Source organism: Octopus sinensis, linkage group LG20 (assembly GCF_006345805.1).
Source record: "Octopus sinensis linkage group LG20, ASM634580v1, whole genome shotgun sequence".
Lineage (NCBI taxonomy): Eukaryota > Metazoa > Mollusca > Cephalopoda > Octopoda > Octopodidae > Octopus > Octopus sinensis.
The window spans coordinates 8,567,009-8,585,707 of NC_043016.1; the positions used below are offsets into that span (position 1 = coordinate 8,567,009).

The following is an 18,699-nucleotide window of genomic DNA, read 5'->3' on the forward strand; positions in this document are numbered from 1 at the left end:
ACCATAAGCTCTGGTAAATGACGCCAAATGGTGCAGTGCGGTAAGATTGGACTCTCAACCTCATAATTGTAAATTAAACTTCTTAACAACAGAGCCATGCGTGGTACAGAATGGATACCAATTTTTTTTTTTTGTCTTTTTTAAATCAACTTCTCCATAAAATTCCATTCTACCTAAATCTAGCATGGAAGTATTGTTATAAAAAAAACAAAAAAAAACTCATTCGCAAAATTTTTTGGAGAAAAATAATCCAGATTCATTTAGGATGAAACTTTATGACTGACATTATGTTGGTTTTTTCCAGAGTGGCATGGGTTCAATAGGTCTGCTTTATCACTACCACTTTGCATTTGCTATGGTCATTTGTCATCTTCATTTTAAGGTTCGTCATCCACAGAGCAGACCTCATCCTTTATTCCCACATCATTTGCCTTCCTCCTGTTATTAGAAAATTAATAACAGGGTTTACAGTTTTTATTTTTGTTTTTTATGCTTCATCCCACCCATTTAATTTGCTTTCAAACCTTACTTGCATTCGGAAGAAAAGAAAAAAAAAAAAAAAAAATCACTGATAACAAGTTAAAGAGGTTTCATAAAAAATCAGAGCATCAGCAACAGCTATACTACAGATTATGGGTGAACTATACTAAAGGGCAAAGGGAATTTCAAAAGGATCGTTCTAATAAAAATTTTAACATCTGAAGTGAAAACAGGAAGAGAAGGACAGCTGGAAAATAACATTTTAAAAAAGAAAATTGCTTCAAATTCTTATCAAGCATTTCAATTCAGAGAATGTCATGGTTAGACTACTAAAAACTAAAGTAAAATTCAAATATTCAACAAAGCTTGAAATTAATACTATTTCACAACAGTTCCAAATGTCCATGCTCAGTAAGGTTACTATCAATGAAAATAATAACAATACATTCCAAAGAAGATATTTTGAGCACGATTCTTGATTATAGGGAGAATATAGCAATTTTTTCTTTTTTTTAATCTCAAAGATAACTTTCTAAAATGGAAAGGAAGGTAGGTATAAAAGCCACTGTTAAAAATGAAAAATGCTACCGCAATATGTCATAGCACCATACTTTCTAATAATGCATATATATATATATATATATATATATATATATAAGGGATGCAAAAAAATATCATAAACACTTGGTCCTAGCTTAGAAGGAAGAATCACTTAACTGTTGTACGCCACTTATAGTTTACAGGGAAACAATTCGGTCAAAGCTTGAAGCGCTCGTATCTGTAAAGATATCTTTATAGCTTTGATAATAAAAAAAGTCAAAAATTTTAACATCTAATCAACATAGATTTATTTAAAAAAAAAAAAAAAAGAAACGGTTCTTCAAACAAACTAATTTAACATTGTTTTATATGGACATCAAACCAACACACACACAAATTCGTACACTGTGTGGTCAGTCAACGTACTTTAGAAATTTGTTTATAATACTGTGTTTAGACGTGTTTTTTTTTCCGATATCTTCATAGTAAGATTAGTGTTAATTAGGTTAAGCAGCTGTGACTACATTTCACACAGTTGCTATCTGTATTTAGGCATAACTGGAGCAACGGTTTTATGGATGAGTGCAACAGTTAACGTCAATTGCAGCAGATTTGGGAACATGAAAGAATAACTGGGCTTTAATTAGGAAGAAAATGTGAAAATTTCATAACATCAACTGGGAACATGCTGCTGTGTGGAGTAAATCAAAGCAGATCATAAAATGGATCTTATGAAAGCTGATCATTAAATGGATCTTATGAAAGCTGATCATAAAATGGATCTTATGAAAGCTGATCATAAAATGGATCTTATGAAAGCTGATCATAAAATGGATCTCATGAAAGCTGGTCATAAAATGGATCTTATGAAAGCTGATCATAAAATGGATCTCATGAAAGCTGGTCATAAAATGGATCTTATGAAAGCTGATCATAAAATGGATCTCATGAAAGCTGGTCATAAAATGGATCTTATGAAAGCTGATCATAAAATGGATCTCATGAAAGCTGGTCATAAAATGGATCTTATGAAAGCTGACCATAAAATGGATCTTATGAAAGCTGATCATAAAATGGATCTCATGAAAGCTGGTCATAAAATGGATCTTATGAAAGCTGATCATAAAATGGATCTCATGAAAGCTGGTCATAAAATGGATCTCATGAAAGCTGATCATAAAATGGATCTCATGAAAGCTGGTCATAAAATGGATCTTATGAAAGCTGATCATAAAATGGATCTCATGAAAGCTGGTCATAAAATGGATCTTATGAAAGCTGACCATAAAATGGATCTTATGAAAGCTGATCATAAAATGGATCTCATGAAAGCTGGTCATAAAATGGATCTTATGAAAGCTGATCATAAAATGGATCTTATGAAAGCTGACCATAAAATGGATCTCATGAAAGCTGGTCATAAAATGGATCTTATGAAAGCTGATCATAAAATGGATCTTATGAAAGCTGACCATAAAATGGATCTTATGAAAGCTGATCATAAAACGGATCTCATGAAAGCTGGTCATAAAATGGATCTTATGAAAGCTGATCATAAAATGGATCTTATGAAAGCTGACCATAAAATGGATCTCATGAAAGCTGGTCATAAAATGCATCTTATGAAAGTTGATCATAAAATGGATCTTATGAAAGCTGATCATAAAATGGATCTTATGAAAGCTGACCATAAAATGGATCTTATGAAAGCTGATCATAAAATGGATCTCATGAAAGCTGGTCATAAAATGGATTTTATGAAAGCTGATCATAAAATGGATCTCATGAAAGCTGGTCATAAAATGGATTTTATGAAAGCTGATCATAAAATGGATCTTATGAAAGCTGATCATAAAATGGATCTTATGAAAGCAGATCATAAAATGGATCTCATGAAAGCTGATCTTAAAATGGATCTTATGAAAGCTGATCATAAAATGGACCTTATGAAAGCTGATCCGATCATAACAAGGATCTGATGGAAGGTGGTCATAATGTGGATCTTATGAGAGCTGCTAATAACATGGATCATATGAGAGCTGGTCTTAAAATGGATCTGATGGAAGCTGGATCTTATGAAATTTAATCATAACATGGAACTGATGGACGATGGTGATAACATGGATCTTATGAGAGCTGGTCATAATATGGATCTGGTTGAAGCTGATCATAACATGGATTTTATGAAAGCTGACCACAGCAATTAATTGATCAGTGTTGAAAGCATAATGTCCCTTAAACTCTGGATTATCTCTTGACAGAAATGTAGAAGGGTGTCAAAGAAGTGAACCATCTTAAACAAAACATCCATACTTCTATAACTAACTTATCATAAGATGAATGTTTTGACTGAGCAGCTACAGATTCAGGTCCCCCAGTCATCAACACTGTACTGTGCCTTAGCCAATCAATAACAATGTTATTGCATCATTTACTTGGCAGCAAAGTAGGAAAGAATATAAAAGAGTTGTCAGAAGAGAAAACTAATAAGAAGTTTCGTGGTTAGCAGAGCTAAAGCATCTACTACCATCTAATCTCCTGAATTCAAAAGCCACATCTAAAACATCTTAAATGTTAACCCCTTCCTAAACTGTGAGAATCTTTATGGTTATTGATTACCTTTCACACGGCATAAATCAACCGTGATGGCCTTCAGGGCTGATGGGAGGAAGGAAAGAAGTTAACCTCAGACTGGCTCAAGTGCTTGTAACTGAGTGGACTCAGATAAGGGTTTTTAAGGGCTGACCAGGTAGTGCTACTAAACTAAATGACATGTTAATTCTAATGCTGAAAAACAGGAGCAGTTCTTCTGATGGCATTTCACAAGGTTTCTATTTATTGATATAAAATTATTAATTATGTAATGAATTGTGTAATGAGGGCGCCAGGCATGTAATGAGGGCTTTGGTTACATAATGAGGGTTTCAATAAAGGTGGCGAGCTGGCAGAAACGTTAGCATGCCGGGCGAAATGCGTAGCCGTATTTCGTCTGCCGTTACGTTCTGAGTTCAAATTCCACCAAGGTCGACTTTGCCTTTCATCCTTTCGGGGTCGATAAATTAAGTACCAGTTACACACTGGGGCTGATGAAATCGACTTAATCCGTTTGTCCGTCCTTGTTTGTCCCCTCTGTGTATAGCCCCTTGTGAGTAGTAAAGAAATAAATGAGGGTTTCAATTAGGTAATAAGAGTTTTAATAGGTATTTAATAAGCTTATTAGGAATTACTTGAAGAAACTGACAACTATTTCGTGAAAATCAAATTGATAAGCTTATTTGCATCCAAATGCTTCCATCAATCCAAGAGTATGACAGAAGGCCATATACCCAATTTAACATGCAGCAGGATTGAACCTGAAACCTGAAAGTAACTGCAAACTAAACTTCTTAACCACAAAACAATAGTTGAGCACATTCTGTCACAAGAGATCTAATCCAACTTATTTAATCCTTGAGATTTAGGTAATTTGTCTTCTCTTCTTGTGTTTACTTAATTCTTTACCATTTTTTTTTCCTGCAACAGTTCCATAGCACACCTAGTCATTTATTCGTGTAAATATTACATTGCCTCCGAGACTAACCTTATCCAGAAATTCATAATAGCTTGCAAATAAATGAATGTTAGATTTTATAATAAATATTAAATTTAACAATTGAGGATAGCATATTAACCCTTTAGTGTTTGCATTATTCTGCCAAAATTAATCCTTTTTTATCCACATTGTTTTGAATTAATCATGCATTATCTTGTAGCTATGAGATTTTGATGAGGTAGCTGTTAATTTTAAAAACGATATTGTAGGGTTGGTCTGAGAGACCAGATCTGGCCAGTTTGAACATAAAACAGGTAGAATACTTTTGGCCGGATATGGCCGGTTTAAATGCTAAATACACAAAGGAAAGCAAAAAATGTAAAATGATATTGAATAACCTCCATGTATATAGAAGAACCACTAAAAGTCAACTTAGATAATTATTCTTACCTAAACAACCATGGCTATACAATTTTTAGATGTACACAAAGTTTTGCTATTTTGACAGTAAAACTCACAACCTACAATCCATAGTTAATCCTTCACACTGGTACAGGTTTTGCTGCTGCCATAAATACCCCCTTAATCCTTTAGCATTTGAACTATCCACATCCAGCCCAAATATTCTTCTTGTTTTATTTTGGAACTGGTTGCATTCAGCCTCTCACACCTACCCTACAATGTCCTTCTAAATATAAAGAATCGCATCATTGTAATCTCAAAACTATGAGATAATGCATGATTAATTAAAATGCAATATGAATAAATAAGCATTACATTCGACAGAGTAATCTGAATAGTAAAGGGTCAATGCAGTCAAGAAGGTTTGAATACTCCAATATTAGTGCTATTTGATCACTGTAAAGGGTTAATAAGTGATCAGGACTGAAGTGTTTACTAGAGGAAACCTAGATTTGGGAACCTCACTTGAAGTAGACGCACAAAATGAGATAATACACAATAAATTTAAAGCAATGTGAATTCATAAATACATTTTACAGAGCAATCTGAATGCTAAATTCTTTTATTCTTTTACTTGTTTCAGTCGTTTGACTGTAGTCATGCTGGAGCACCATTTTACAAATAAATTACATCGTTTACTGCACAAAAGTGGCCGCATCTACTGAATCTGTTCCCAAAGATTATAATGATGATGATGATCATCATCATCATTTAACATCCGCTTTCCATGCTAGCATGGGTTGGACGATTTGACTGAGGTCTGGCGAACCAGACTCCAATCTGATCTGGCAGAGTTTCTACAGCTGGATGCCATTCCTAACACCATATGACTAAAAATCCTTTAAACTGCCAAGTTATAATCAACATTGGTAAATTTTAGAACTCTTGAACATTTTGTTCCAATATAATCTGAACCTCTAAATCTCAATATTTGAGATTCAAAAAATATTAGAAACTTCAAAATCATTAGAATATGTAAGAACACGCCAAAATTATACACCAAATAACAATGGTGTATAATTTCTTCATGTTTCTAAGAAGCTGAATATACTGTTCCATATGGGTTTCATTCTAAATACTTATATACTAAAATAACTTTGATTTCTGTCTCATGCCCAATAGTCAAACACTATATAGCCATATATAATACTAATGACTATAAGGACACCATATTTTGTTATGCAACCATAATACACTACAAAGTGTGTTAAACGTTTTTATGACTCAATATTGTGTTCTACTGTATTAGCAGTGCTATTACATCACTTTTTAAGGTTATCTCCATGGATATTCTATAGAGATTATAGCCAGTACTGATTTTATTATGACATTTATGTACCAGCTTCTTGCTGCTGAGACCCCCTTTGGTCATGACAGACCATGGGCTTGCACCTAGAAAGCTACCCTCCCAGGCACAAGTCTGGGCAAGGTAGTTTTTTTATGGAAGACCAGCAGTCGCCCATGCATACCGGCTTCCCCTCTCCACGCCACCAGTATTATCCAAGAGACAGGCAAAGGGGCCGATACAACTTGGCACCAGTAACGTCACCACTCATTTCTACAGCTGAGTGAACTGGAGTAGCGTGAAATAAAGTGCCTTGCTCAAGAACACAACACAACACGCAGCCCGGTCCAGGATTCGAACTCACAACCTCACGACCGTACGCTCGACGCTCTAACCACTGAGCCATGCGCCTTCACGTACCAGCTTCCAGGAATGTGTTTTACATGTAAAATTGGTCCATCCAATAATGTTACACCACTGTATTTAATGGCTATTTAAGCAATGAGTTCATGGATAATTAAGGGGTTGGATGGGTTCTGATAAAGGAACAAAAACTCATAAAATATGGCATGTGTACTCATTATCTATTTCTTCAAAATCCTTGTTGTTATTTACATTTTTCATCTTCAAACTCTTTGTTGTTGTCTTGAGTATGAGATGCTGTAACAAAATCAATATTGGCTATAATTTTCTATAGAATATCTGCAGAGATAACCTTATCAAGTAATATATAACACTGTTAAAGACCTCAAACCAATCAGAAGTCTTTCTTTTGATTATATATATCTTATATTTAACAGCTATATATATATAATAGCTATATATATATATATATATATATATATATATATAAGTTGATCTCCTGGTTTCATTTCTCTATCACTTAAGAATTGGTAAGAAATTCAGAGTTGCAAATTGAAGTTTCAGATTTAGATATATAATAGATAGATAGATAGACAGATAGATGGATAGATAGATAGATAGATAGATAGATGGATAGATGGATAGATGGATAGATGGATGGATGGATGGATGGATGGATGGATGGATGCATGCATGCATGCATGCGTGTATGTTTGTGTGTGTACTATCCAAAGTGTACAGAATAATATATCCATTATGGCTGATATTACCAATCAGTTTCATGCTAGAGATGAAACAGAGTGTTAGGCAACAATCCAATTATGTAACCCTGCACTCATCAGAGGTAGACAAAAGGGAATGAAATATGTTGGCTGTTCTCTATTGTTGAAGGTGAATAAACACATCTGGTTTGCAGCTGCTGTGTAAAAGATGATGAAATGAAACAAGCAGGGGATTGAATTAAGAGATGTCCCTTGGTACCAAAACATCACCACTGGGGTGATATGTTGCAAGTCGGTAAGAGTTTCCTGGAAGTGTTTGAGGGAAATGCATGTATCCTTAAGGTTGGTGTTCTTGTAGAATTGGAATTTGTGTAATAGTACTTTATATATAAAACCTTTGCAGGGGTGTGCGGGCATACACATCGGGGTTCGTTAGTGTGTTTTCTTTCTTTTATGTGTTGATTAAATTCGTGGGGCCTTTAAGTGTGCATGTGGTGTGTGTAGGGATACAATGTCTGTGGGAGGTTATACTGGGGGTTATATAAACTCCCATACACTTTGGATAATATACCTACTCTATTGTCAGATATATGAGTGCATTTTTTCCTGACTTATAGACTCTTAGATGACTTACACACACACACAACACACATATATGGATGCCCATGTACATTTGTGTTGTCTTAAAATGCCAAATATAAGCAACATAATTAGCATTATCATATTTAATTTTTTAAAGCATTCGCTCATTACACAGTCCTTAGACCACTGAAAAAGTAAGAGCTGATAATGGACGCTAGACAGAAGTCAATAGGTGACGAAGTACATTAGACTTAACCCTTTAGTATTTAAACCGGCCATCTCCGGCCAAAAGAATTCTGCCTGTTTTATGTTCAAACTGGCCATATTTGGTCTCTCACACCAACCCTACAATATCTTTTTAAAAAAAATCTCATAGCTACAAGATTAATGCATGATTAGTTCAAAACAATGTGGATGAAAAAGCGTTAATTATGGCAGAATAACGTGAACACTAAAGGGTTAAAAGACTGGATGCCATACTAAAGAAGAAAACAAGACTGGAAGGGAATTCCAAAGTTCAGAGGGAAGAAACTGGTACTGCTTAGGAGATTCCTGATGAGAACTGGATGCAAGTCTAGTCGATCGCTGATAAGTTCTTAAAGGAGGAACCAGAGAAGAGAGCTCAGCTGAACAATGTCCATGAAAATACTTATAGAAAAGTGACAAGGAAGCCACACGACGACAATGAGAGGATGAATCCAATTTAGAAGATAGATCAGGACCAATAGCATTACAAATACAGCATTGAATGTGGTCCAGCAGAGTTAAACAATCTGCAGGAGCACCTACCCATATGTGACAACAGTACTCAATCATCATCATCGTTTAATGTCTGTTTTCCATGCTAGCATGGGTTGGACAGTTCGACTGGGGTCTGGGAAGCCAGGAGGCTGCATCAGACTCCAGTCTGATCTGGCAGTGTTTCTACAGCTGGATGCCCTTCCTAACGCCAACCACTCCGTGAGTGTAGTGGGAGCTTTTTAGGTGCCAGGCGAGGCTGGCAACGGCCATGATTGGTTGGTGCTTTTTACGTGCCACTGGCACAGAAGCCAGTCGAGGCGGCGCTGGCAAACAGCCACGTTCGGATGGTTCTTTTACATGCCACCAGCACTGGTATCACAACTACAATTTCCATTGATTTTTGATCGATTTCAATTTCACTTGCCTCAACAGGCCTTCGCAAGCAGAGTTTTGTGTCCCAAGAAGGAAAGGTATGCATAAGTGGGCTGGCTACATCCCAGGTAGAGGCCACGGGTTATGGTTTCACTTGTCCTGCCAGGTCTTCTCACGCACAGCATACTTCCGAAGGTTTCAATATTTATCATAATTTAAACATCTACTTTTCTATGGTCACATAGATCAGATAAAATTCATTGAGGCAGATTTTCTACAGCTGGATGCCTTTTATATCACCTACACTTACTTGATTCCAAGCAAGGTAACATTTCCCCATTAGCAGACATGAAGACTGGAAATGAATGACTTTTCTTGTATGATGTTGGCACTCATTTACAAGTATCAAGGAGGGTGGGGCAAGACAAAGAAACACACACACACACATACATGCACATGATGCTTTTCTTTCAGTTTCTACTATCAAATACATCCACAAGGATCTGGTCAGTCCACGGCATTAGTAAAAAAAAAACATATGCACAGGGTACTGTGCAGTGTAACTGAACCTGAGAGCACCTGGTTGGGAAGCAGGTTTCTTTACCACACAGCGACACCCAACAACTGCACCTCAGCATGTCAAACAAAAACAATTTGTGGGTGGCATTTTGACTGCTCACGATGACTATTGTTCATTGTCCTCGGAGGTGAGTAACATAAATAAATAAATAACAATCAACTAATGCCCTTGAAAAAGATGTGCTGCAGCATGGCCATAGACAAAAGGCTGAAACCACTAAGGAATGAAAAGGCAAAGTTTGATTATGGTTAACATGCGACGAGAGTCATTCAACAAAGACTGCTTAGAGGAGGCAGAAGCGTGAAGCTGTATTAGTCATAAGTGACTAATATGTATCAGCTGTATGAAGATTTGACTTCTGAACTTGAGAACAGATCAATACTTTTGGTAACACAACCAGCTATATAGTTAGTTGTCAGGTAGCAGAGAGTTTGTGTTACAAAATACTTCTGCATTCGAGCTTTTTTGTGGAGTGTTTATTATGTAGCAGGATATTCGTAAACCACAGCATGCGCGTGCGTGCGTTGCGTGCGTGCTTGTGTGTTTGCGAAGTGCAACGAATGAACGTGTGGTGGTAGTACATTTATGACTCATCGTTTAGAAACAAAGATGAAAAATACATAGATTAGGTTTGAAAAGAAGTGTGAGAAAAAAAAAACAGAGATGGAGGGGGGGAGACAAATGAAATTCAAAAAGTAAATAAATAAATAAATAAATAAATAATAAGCATTTTAAAATAAGGAAAAGATCTAGAAAGAAAACTGAGAAAAAAAGTAAAACTAATTCAAGAGTAACTTTTGTAAGGAATATTCTTGCAGGAAGCCAACATGGCATATAAATTCAAACCACATATCAGACATAAAAAAAATATATCAAATAATAAATAAATAAACAAAGCAAGGTAGTGTAGATTCTATATGTCATTTGTTAGTAGTAGAGAAAGTAGTAAAACTATTGACTGCTCACGGCTGGTCTACACTGAGCTAATTATAGCAAATTGTCAGATTTCTAACGAAGAAAGAAAAGCATTTTAGTGTTTGGATATTTGTGACAGTCAGAAGTTATTCAAATACTGAAACAAGCAAATAATAATTTCTTTTACTCTTTTACTTGTTTCAGTCATTTGACTGCGGCCATGCTGGAGCATCACCTTTAGTCGAGCAAATCGACCCCCAGGACTTATTCCTTGTAAGCCTAGTACTTATTCTATCAGTTGTCTTTTAGCAAACTGCTAAGTTATAGAGACCTAAACACACCAACATCGATTGTCAAGTGGTGTTGGGGGGGACAAACACAGGCACACAAACATACACACACACAGACACACACATACACACACACATATATACAACAGACTTCTTTCAGTTTCCATCTACCAAATCCACCCACAAGGCTTTGGTCAGCCCAAGGCTATAGTAGAAGACACTTGCCCAAGGTGCCACGCAGTGGGACTGAAACCAGAATCATGTGGTTGGTAAGCAGGCTACTTACGACGGACTTCTTTCAGTTTCTGTCTAACAAATCCACTCACAAGGCTTTGGTCAGACCAAGGCTATAGTAGAAGACACAGTAGGGACTGAACCCGGAACCATGTGGTTGGTAAGCAAGCTACTTACTACACAGCCACTCCTTTTTTTTTTTAAAGATAATCTGTTTACTTTCATTGACATTGCACGTAAAAAGAAAAATAAAAGATATATTTGGTGGATATATTCTGAACATAAATTTTCATATCTAATTTATTTTAACCAAAAGGTAAAAATAAGTAAACAAATGAGAAATAAAATGTATATGGTTTCAATAAACACCCACACATGTGGCAAGCTAAAATGAATCAGAAATTTACTAGGTTTTCGTGATGAAGTATTACTTACTATTGTCATTGTACAGCAATTTTTCAGAGTCACAAAAGCACGCACACCTGCACACACACACATGCACACACAACCACATACACACACACTTTGCTTTCAGGATCCATGCTAGAGTGAATAAGATCAATAATTTAAATACTGTTAAAGTGTAACACATCATCAGTCTTGCTACTTCTCTGAATAAGATTTTGGTATCTGCATGTAAACATTTTATGAATAAGCATTGAAGCACACAGAATTTCTCATTGGTCGAATTTAATGTCTCTTATTTGCATGCATATATATATATGTATATATTAAAAGGTTTGGAGATTCTCTTTTACTCTCTTTCACTTGTTTCAGTCATTTGACTGCAGCCATGCTGGAGCACCACCTTCAGTCGAGCAAATCAACCCCAGGACTTATTCTTTGTAAGCCTAGTACTTATTCTATTGGTCTCTCTTTGTTACTGCTAGGTTACAGAGATGTAAACACACCAACATTGGTTGTTAAACGATGGTGGGGGAACAGACACAGACACACAAACATATACACACACATACATATATATATATAATATATATATATATATATATATATATATATATATATATATATACATATATACGACAGGCTTATTTCAATTTCTGTCTACCAAATCCATTCACAAGATTTTGGTTGGCCCAAGGCTATAGTAGAAGCCACTTGCCCAAGGTGCCACGTGTGTGCCCAGGTGTGTGTGTGTGTGTGTGCATGTGTGGCAAGTTTGGAAGCCTTCAACTAACACTATCTCCTCCAAGACCATGCAGTGCAAGTTAACCAAAATTGAGAGTATGATAGAAGAAGGCTTGCCCTTCATTCCATAGGAGACAAAATTCAAATCAGACTATGTTAAGACCAAAAATTGTTTACATCAAAAAGGTGCTTTTTTTCTATGAAAATCCCTATGTTTTACGATTTTTTTTACTGCTGTGTCGCCATTTTGCGGTGCATTTCAACCAGAAAAGTGTTCACTTAAAGAGAATAACAAGCTACATAATGCAAAATTTTTACTTTTCAAAAGAGATTGAAACTATGCCAAAGCTTTGTTAACGCGACACCAAAGTCTGCCGTTTAAGCGCAACTAAAAAAACAAACCCGAGCAACAACAGGCTATACTGCTAGTATATATATATATATATATATATATATATATATACTATATATATATATAAATATATATATATATAAATATATAACAAATGAGGGGGTGTATTTCTACACAGGAAAAAATATAGGCAAATTTGTTGTTGAAAATGCACTTAAATTTGAAAAAATTGTAATTTGTTTAAAATAAATATATTTACATCTACACCAAACTAGTTTCATAATATTTTTTGTTTATCAATGGTAAAAATTTAGAATTATGAATTAGAAAAACATGTTTAAAAATTTCAATGTCGACAAGTTTAAATGTTCATAACAGTCAATAATATAAAAACTGTGGATCAATTTGTTTAAATGTACAAAGTTCATTAGTGTTATTAGTGATCAACAAGAAATAAATACCATCAAATTTTCAGTCATACTGAGTTAAGAGGGAGCAAAAACAAGGGAGAAATGAAGATTGTGAGGAACTTTTGCTTGTAACCGTGTGTTTTGGAATTCGGTGTATTTATAAATTTTTTTCCGCAAGTGGATTTGATTTTTGATTTGTTAAAGTAATGGTGATGTCCTGTTTTCCTGGTGATCAAGTTTACCAACCAGGAAGAACAAGAAAATTTCAAACATGTTTTTCTAATTCATAATTCTAAATTTTTACCATTCATCATCATCATCATCATCGTTTAACGTCCGTTCTCCATGCTAGCATGGGTTGGACGGTTCGACCGGGTTTCTGGGAAGTCAGAAGGCTGCACCAGGTTCCAGTCTAATCTGGCAATGTTTCTACAGCTGGATGCCCTTCCTAACGCCAACCACTCCGAGAGTGTAGTGGGTGCTTTTTACGTGCCACCTGCACAGGTGCCAGGCAAGGCTGGCAACGGCCACGGTCGGATTGGTGTATTTTATGTGCCACCGGCACGGAAGCCAGTCGAGGCGGTGCTGGCATTGGCCACGAGTCGGATAGTGCTTTTTACGTACCACCAGACCAGGGATCCTGGCTGCTTCAATTCGATTTCGATTTCGCTTGCCCCAACATGTCTTCACAAGCAAAGGGGGTTGGCATGGGTGCCTGTTTACCATTGATAAACAAAAAGTATTGTTGAAACTAATTTGGTGTATATGTAAATAAATGTATTTTAAATAATTTTCAAATTAAGGTGCATTTTCAACAACAAATTTGCCTCATATATATATATATATATATATATATATATATATATATACTCTGATGAGGCCTATGGTTATTTATATAAGTACTCTATTTTTATATGCCTATAACATCAGTATGTTGACAACTATAGGCAATGAAAATAAAATTATCTACTTTTAGCAATTGTCTGAAACAGCTGTAAGAGTGATTTTAATGATTTTAATAATTTATATTATAACTTTTATAGTTTGTATTCTTATCTTATATGTATTGAATTATAAGATATATTTGTATGCTATTGATGTTCTCATTTATAAAATGAATAAATAATCCAACATTATAATATCCGAAAGTTGATGAACAAACTAAATTTGTTTCTCCATTTCCTTATTTGTATTATATAGGTGCAGGAGTGGCTGTCATAGGCGCAGGAGTGGCTGTTTGGTAAGTAGCTTGCTAACCAACCACATGGTTCCAGGTTCAGTCCCACTGCGTGGCATCTTGGGCAAGTGTCTTCTGCTATAGCCCCGGGCCGACCAATGCCTTGTGAGTGGATTTGGTAGACGGAAACTGAAAGAAGCCTGTTGTATATATATATATAAGTGTGTGTGAATATGTTTGTGTGTCTGTGTTTGTTCCCCTAGCATTGCTTGACAACCGATGCTGGTGTGTTTACGTCCCCGTCACTTAGCGGTTCGGCAAAAGAGACCGATAGAATAAGTACTGGGCTTACAAAGAATAAGTCCCAGGGTCAAGTTGCTCGACTAAAGGCGGTGCTCCAGCATGGCCGCAGTCAAATGACTGAAACAAGTAAAAAGAGTAAAGAGTAAAAGAGTATATATATGTGTGTGTGTGCATGTGTGTGTGTATGTATGTATGTATATATGTATGTATATAAGTATATATATATGTATGTGTGTGTATGTGTGTGTTTATTTGTGTGTCTGTGTTTGTCCCCCCACCATTGCTTGACAAGTGATGCTGGTGTGCTTACATCCGCTTAACTTAGCAGTTCAGCAATAGAGACCGATAGAATAAGTACTAGGCTTACAAAGAGTAAGTCCCAGGGTCGATTTGTTCAACTAAATGTGGTACTCCGGCATGGCCGCATTTAAATGACTGAAACAAGTAAAGGAATAAAAGAATACCAAGAGTTTACAACAGTTTGAAATAATACTGTTCAAATGACATCATGAGGCATATAAATCTCTACATATATAAACGGCAAAATGTCTGTGTGTGTATCCTTTATACAAATCCACAATTTTTCAGTTTGAGGGCTCGCACTTTCTATGGTCATTCAAACCCATCAAAGGGTGGTCATGCACATCTTTACATTTCCCCAGTCACCCCGCAAAGCCATTAAAACATCAATAGAAGTGACGTTTTTGTGAATTTTCTATCCAAAACCCAATCAAAATGCCCGAAACTTGATACGCCAATTGAATGCCAGCTAGCTGTATGTGATTGGTCAGAGATTTGGACAGTACTCGCGTGTATGTGCGCACGCACGCAGCTGTATATGCACGCACTAGCTAATTTCTGTTACATATAATGAAATTGCTCTACCTTTCATTAATTACCACCAAAGTGTTAAGGAATGAAAGTCTGTGACATACAGGGAGCTACTGATAGTTTCAAATTTTAAGATGAGATAAAAACAAAATTAACAGACATACTTAAGAGTTTTTTTTTTATCAGCAGGTTATGATGACATGAGAAAAAATGAGTATGTATATCAAAAAAAAAAAAAGTATGTATATCCAATAAAAATTTTAAAATATATAATCTCCAAAATAAACTTATATTGAACATTTCAGACAAAATATGTTCCTGTATTTGATTAACAACTCTGTGCAATTCAGCATCAGATTTTTCTCACATTAACAAGGGCTCAGTGTTTAGAGCGTCGAGCTTACGATCATGAGGTTGTGAGCTCGAATCCTGGACCGGGCTGCGTGTTGTGTTCTTGAGCAAAGCACTTTATTTCACGTTGCTCCAGTTCACTCAGCTGTAGAAATGAGTTGCGAAGTCACAGGTGCCAAGCTGTATCGACCTTTGTCTTTCCCTTGGATAACACTGGTGGCGTGGAGAGGGGAGGCCGGTATGCATGGCTGGTCTTCCATAAACTGGTCTTCCATAAACAACCTTGCCCGGACTTGTGTCTAGCAGGGTAACTTTCTAGGTGCAATCCCATGGTCATTCATGACCGAAGGGGGTCTTTACTTTTTTTTTTACTAGAGAGCTATAATCTAGTAGACTGTTACAGACTGGATGAGCCGAGAGTTCCACAGTGGATGTGGAGTAATAACGATGGCTCACACAGATCTTATATAGATAGGGTATTTGTTAGAGAAAGAGATAGGGATACCTTTAGCTGCCCACAATTTTGTATTGTGCCTTACACGGATCACAAATTTGTGACATGTGAGGTACATATAGATAAATGTCATAACCAGGGACCCATGTACTGGAAGATGAACAAGTCTCTTTTGACTTGTAAAGCCTTGCTTGCCTGGATTAAGGAATTAGTACAGAGGGCATTATGTTATGCCATCATTAATAATACATGGTGGCATGCCCTCAAGAGAGCCATCCATTTAGAGTCTATTAGATTTAGCAACCAGCTAAGTTTAGATAAATCTAGAATAGAAAGGGAAGTAGTTAAGAATTTAGACGAGGCTTTGGAATCTGGCTCTGCAGACAGAGTGCTGGCGGTGAGAACAGTCTTGTACCATCACCGCAAAGCCAAACACGAAGGCTGTAGAGTTAGAGCTAAGCTACATGCAGTGGGTCAAGAAGGTATTAATGTTGCCAGATGGGCCTGTCATTTGGAGTGTCAAAGAGGCAAAAAGCCTCTATAAAGTCTTTAACTGATGAACAGAGGTGCAAGATCTATGGACAGGAGAAGATGCAGAAGGCTTTTCCCCAGCATTTCACCTGGTTGTTTGGCAAGTTGACGAGCTTGAGTGTGGGGAATCCCTAAAGGGCTTCCTCGCTGGTGGGCAGCAACTCTTGGCACATGAGGCGGAATGCTGTTAAAGACCAATTACACCTGCGGAGGTAAAAGAGGTGTTGGCCGAGTGCGCCGGGAACAAGTCGCCGAGACTGGATGGTCTACCCTATGAGTTTTATCATAGTATGCCGGACTTGTTCGGGGACCTGCTGGCAGGCATCTACACAAACTGGCAACGGCAACAGGATGGGAAGATTTCCAGCTCTGTGAGTCAGGGAGTGGTGACACTGATCCAGAAGGACCTGAGCAAGGGGGACAGTGTAAGTAATTACAGGCCCATAACTCTACTCAATGTAGAGTTAAAGATTTTGGCCAAGGTGTTAGTTAAAAGGTTGACGCGTGTTGTGGAGAAGCTTATAGGGAAAGCACAGACATGCGCCATTCTGGGCAGATCGATCCAGGACAATCTTCACCTTATACGCTACACCTTAGACAGGGTGGGTAAATTAACCAGCAAAGGTGGGGCACTGGTCTATTTAGACCAAAGTAAAGTGTTTGATAGGGTGGACTACCTGGAGGTGGTTCTTGAAGTGGCTGGGCCAGACTTCCATATGTGGATCTCCATAATGTCCAGACAGGCTCTATCCCTGAAAGGAAGAGCAGAGGTAGTACAGGTGTTTATCACATCTGTAATCACCTACCGCCTAACCATAGCCACGAGTCGGAGCAAAGCCCCGACATGTGACTAAACAAGTTGGAGTGCCTCTTTTTACGCTTTTTGTGGAAGGGAGGAAAGCCACTTATAAGGTGCTTCGTCTGCTACCAGGAACTGCTAAAGAGTGGGTTAGAGATGCCCTGGCTTATGATTCACAAACATGCATTGAGGCTGAGACATCGCTGGTGCTACCTGGAGGGTGACAAGGTGTGGAATCCGCTGGCAGAGGAATTCTTCCCACAACCATCCTCTTTGGAGAGATTCAAACCCAGTTTTATTAAAAGACGCAATCTGACAGAATGGCAAAAGGAGTGTCGACAGGCACTTGTGCTGATCCACAAGACGGGCAAGGCCAGCAGTGGGAATACCACCTCAGTTTTGTATACAGAGCTGGTAGAATTTATTTAAAAACGATGATGTCCTAGGAGGGGCTCTAGGGTTTGATGACAAACTACTTACCAACCTGTTCCAAAAGACATTCAGGCCGGGGTATTTGGATAATTATCAAAAAACCCTGACCTGGCAGTGCTACAGAAATGCTTTACCTGTTCACGATAAGTTATCCAGGCATGGAATGTCAGTGCCAGCAACATGTCCAAGATGTGAGTTGGATGATCAAATTGTCCAGCATGCATTTGTACACTGCCGGAAGCTTTCAGGCTTGATAGTTTACGTTGAACATGTGTTGTCACATTTAGGCAGAGTACAGCTATCAGCAGAATCTATAATAAAGATTGTGCCACCCACCGGACTCTTGAAGGAAAGTGGGGCATGTTTTTACAGTGGCAATGTTGAAATAGTGTGTTTGGAAGACTAGACTGCAAGGACTCGTGATGGGAACCTTCCTCTCTGGCCCCGAATTGCTCACCTTTTTCAGATATCATCTGAAGAGCAAGATAGGGCTGCAGAGGAGACGACTGTTGCGAGGTGTGTTTCACAAAAGATGGAAGGCTGTGGTAAGAAAGGTGCGTGCAAGTGACCCTGCTTAATCTTCATGGAAAAGGAAAAAGGTGTAGTTGCTGAGCTCTTCAGCCCATCAAGTTTTACCCCAAAAATGTCAAATTATATATCATCCTAAATTTTTTAAATTCAAATATCATTCAAACTCATTATAACAATAATTGTTTGTATTGCCCTGTTTTGTCCCCTCTGTGTATTATAATAATTATCTTAATAAAACATTCACCTCTAACCAAACAGTTATTCTGTGCTGATGAAGGAAA

General features: G+C 37.2%; 1 protein-coding gene and 1 long non-coding RNA gene across 3 annotated transcripts in view; both read right to left on the reverse strand.

Annotated features, from left to right (window-relative positions):
* The window catches only part of LOC115222669 (stromal interaction molecule homolog), a 234,029-nt gene that overhangs the window by 57,652 nt on the left and 157,678 nt on the right, over window positions 1-18,699 (reverse strand). The window lies entirely within an intron of this gene.
* On the reverse strand, window positions 8,262-18,426 carry LOC118767321. 2 transcript variants are annotated; one of them, XR_005003235.1, is made up of 3 exons: window positions 18,415-18,426; window positions 12,144-12,159; window positions 8,262-8,433 (listed from the first exon to the last, which is right to left on the reverse strand). It is a non-coding gene; the product is annotated as an uncharacterized LOC118767321 (long non-coding RNA). The 2 variants fall into 2 exon arrangements; XR_005003234.1 differs by lacking the exon at window positions 18,415-18,426 and adding an exon at window positions 14,539-14,549.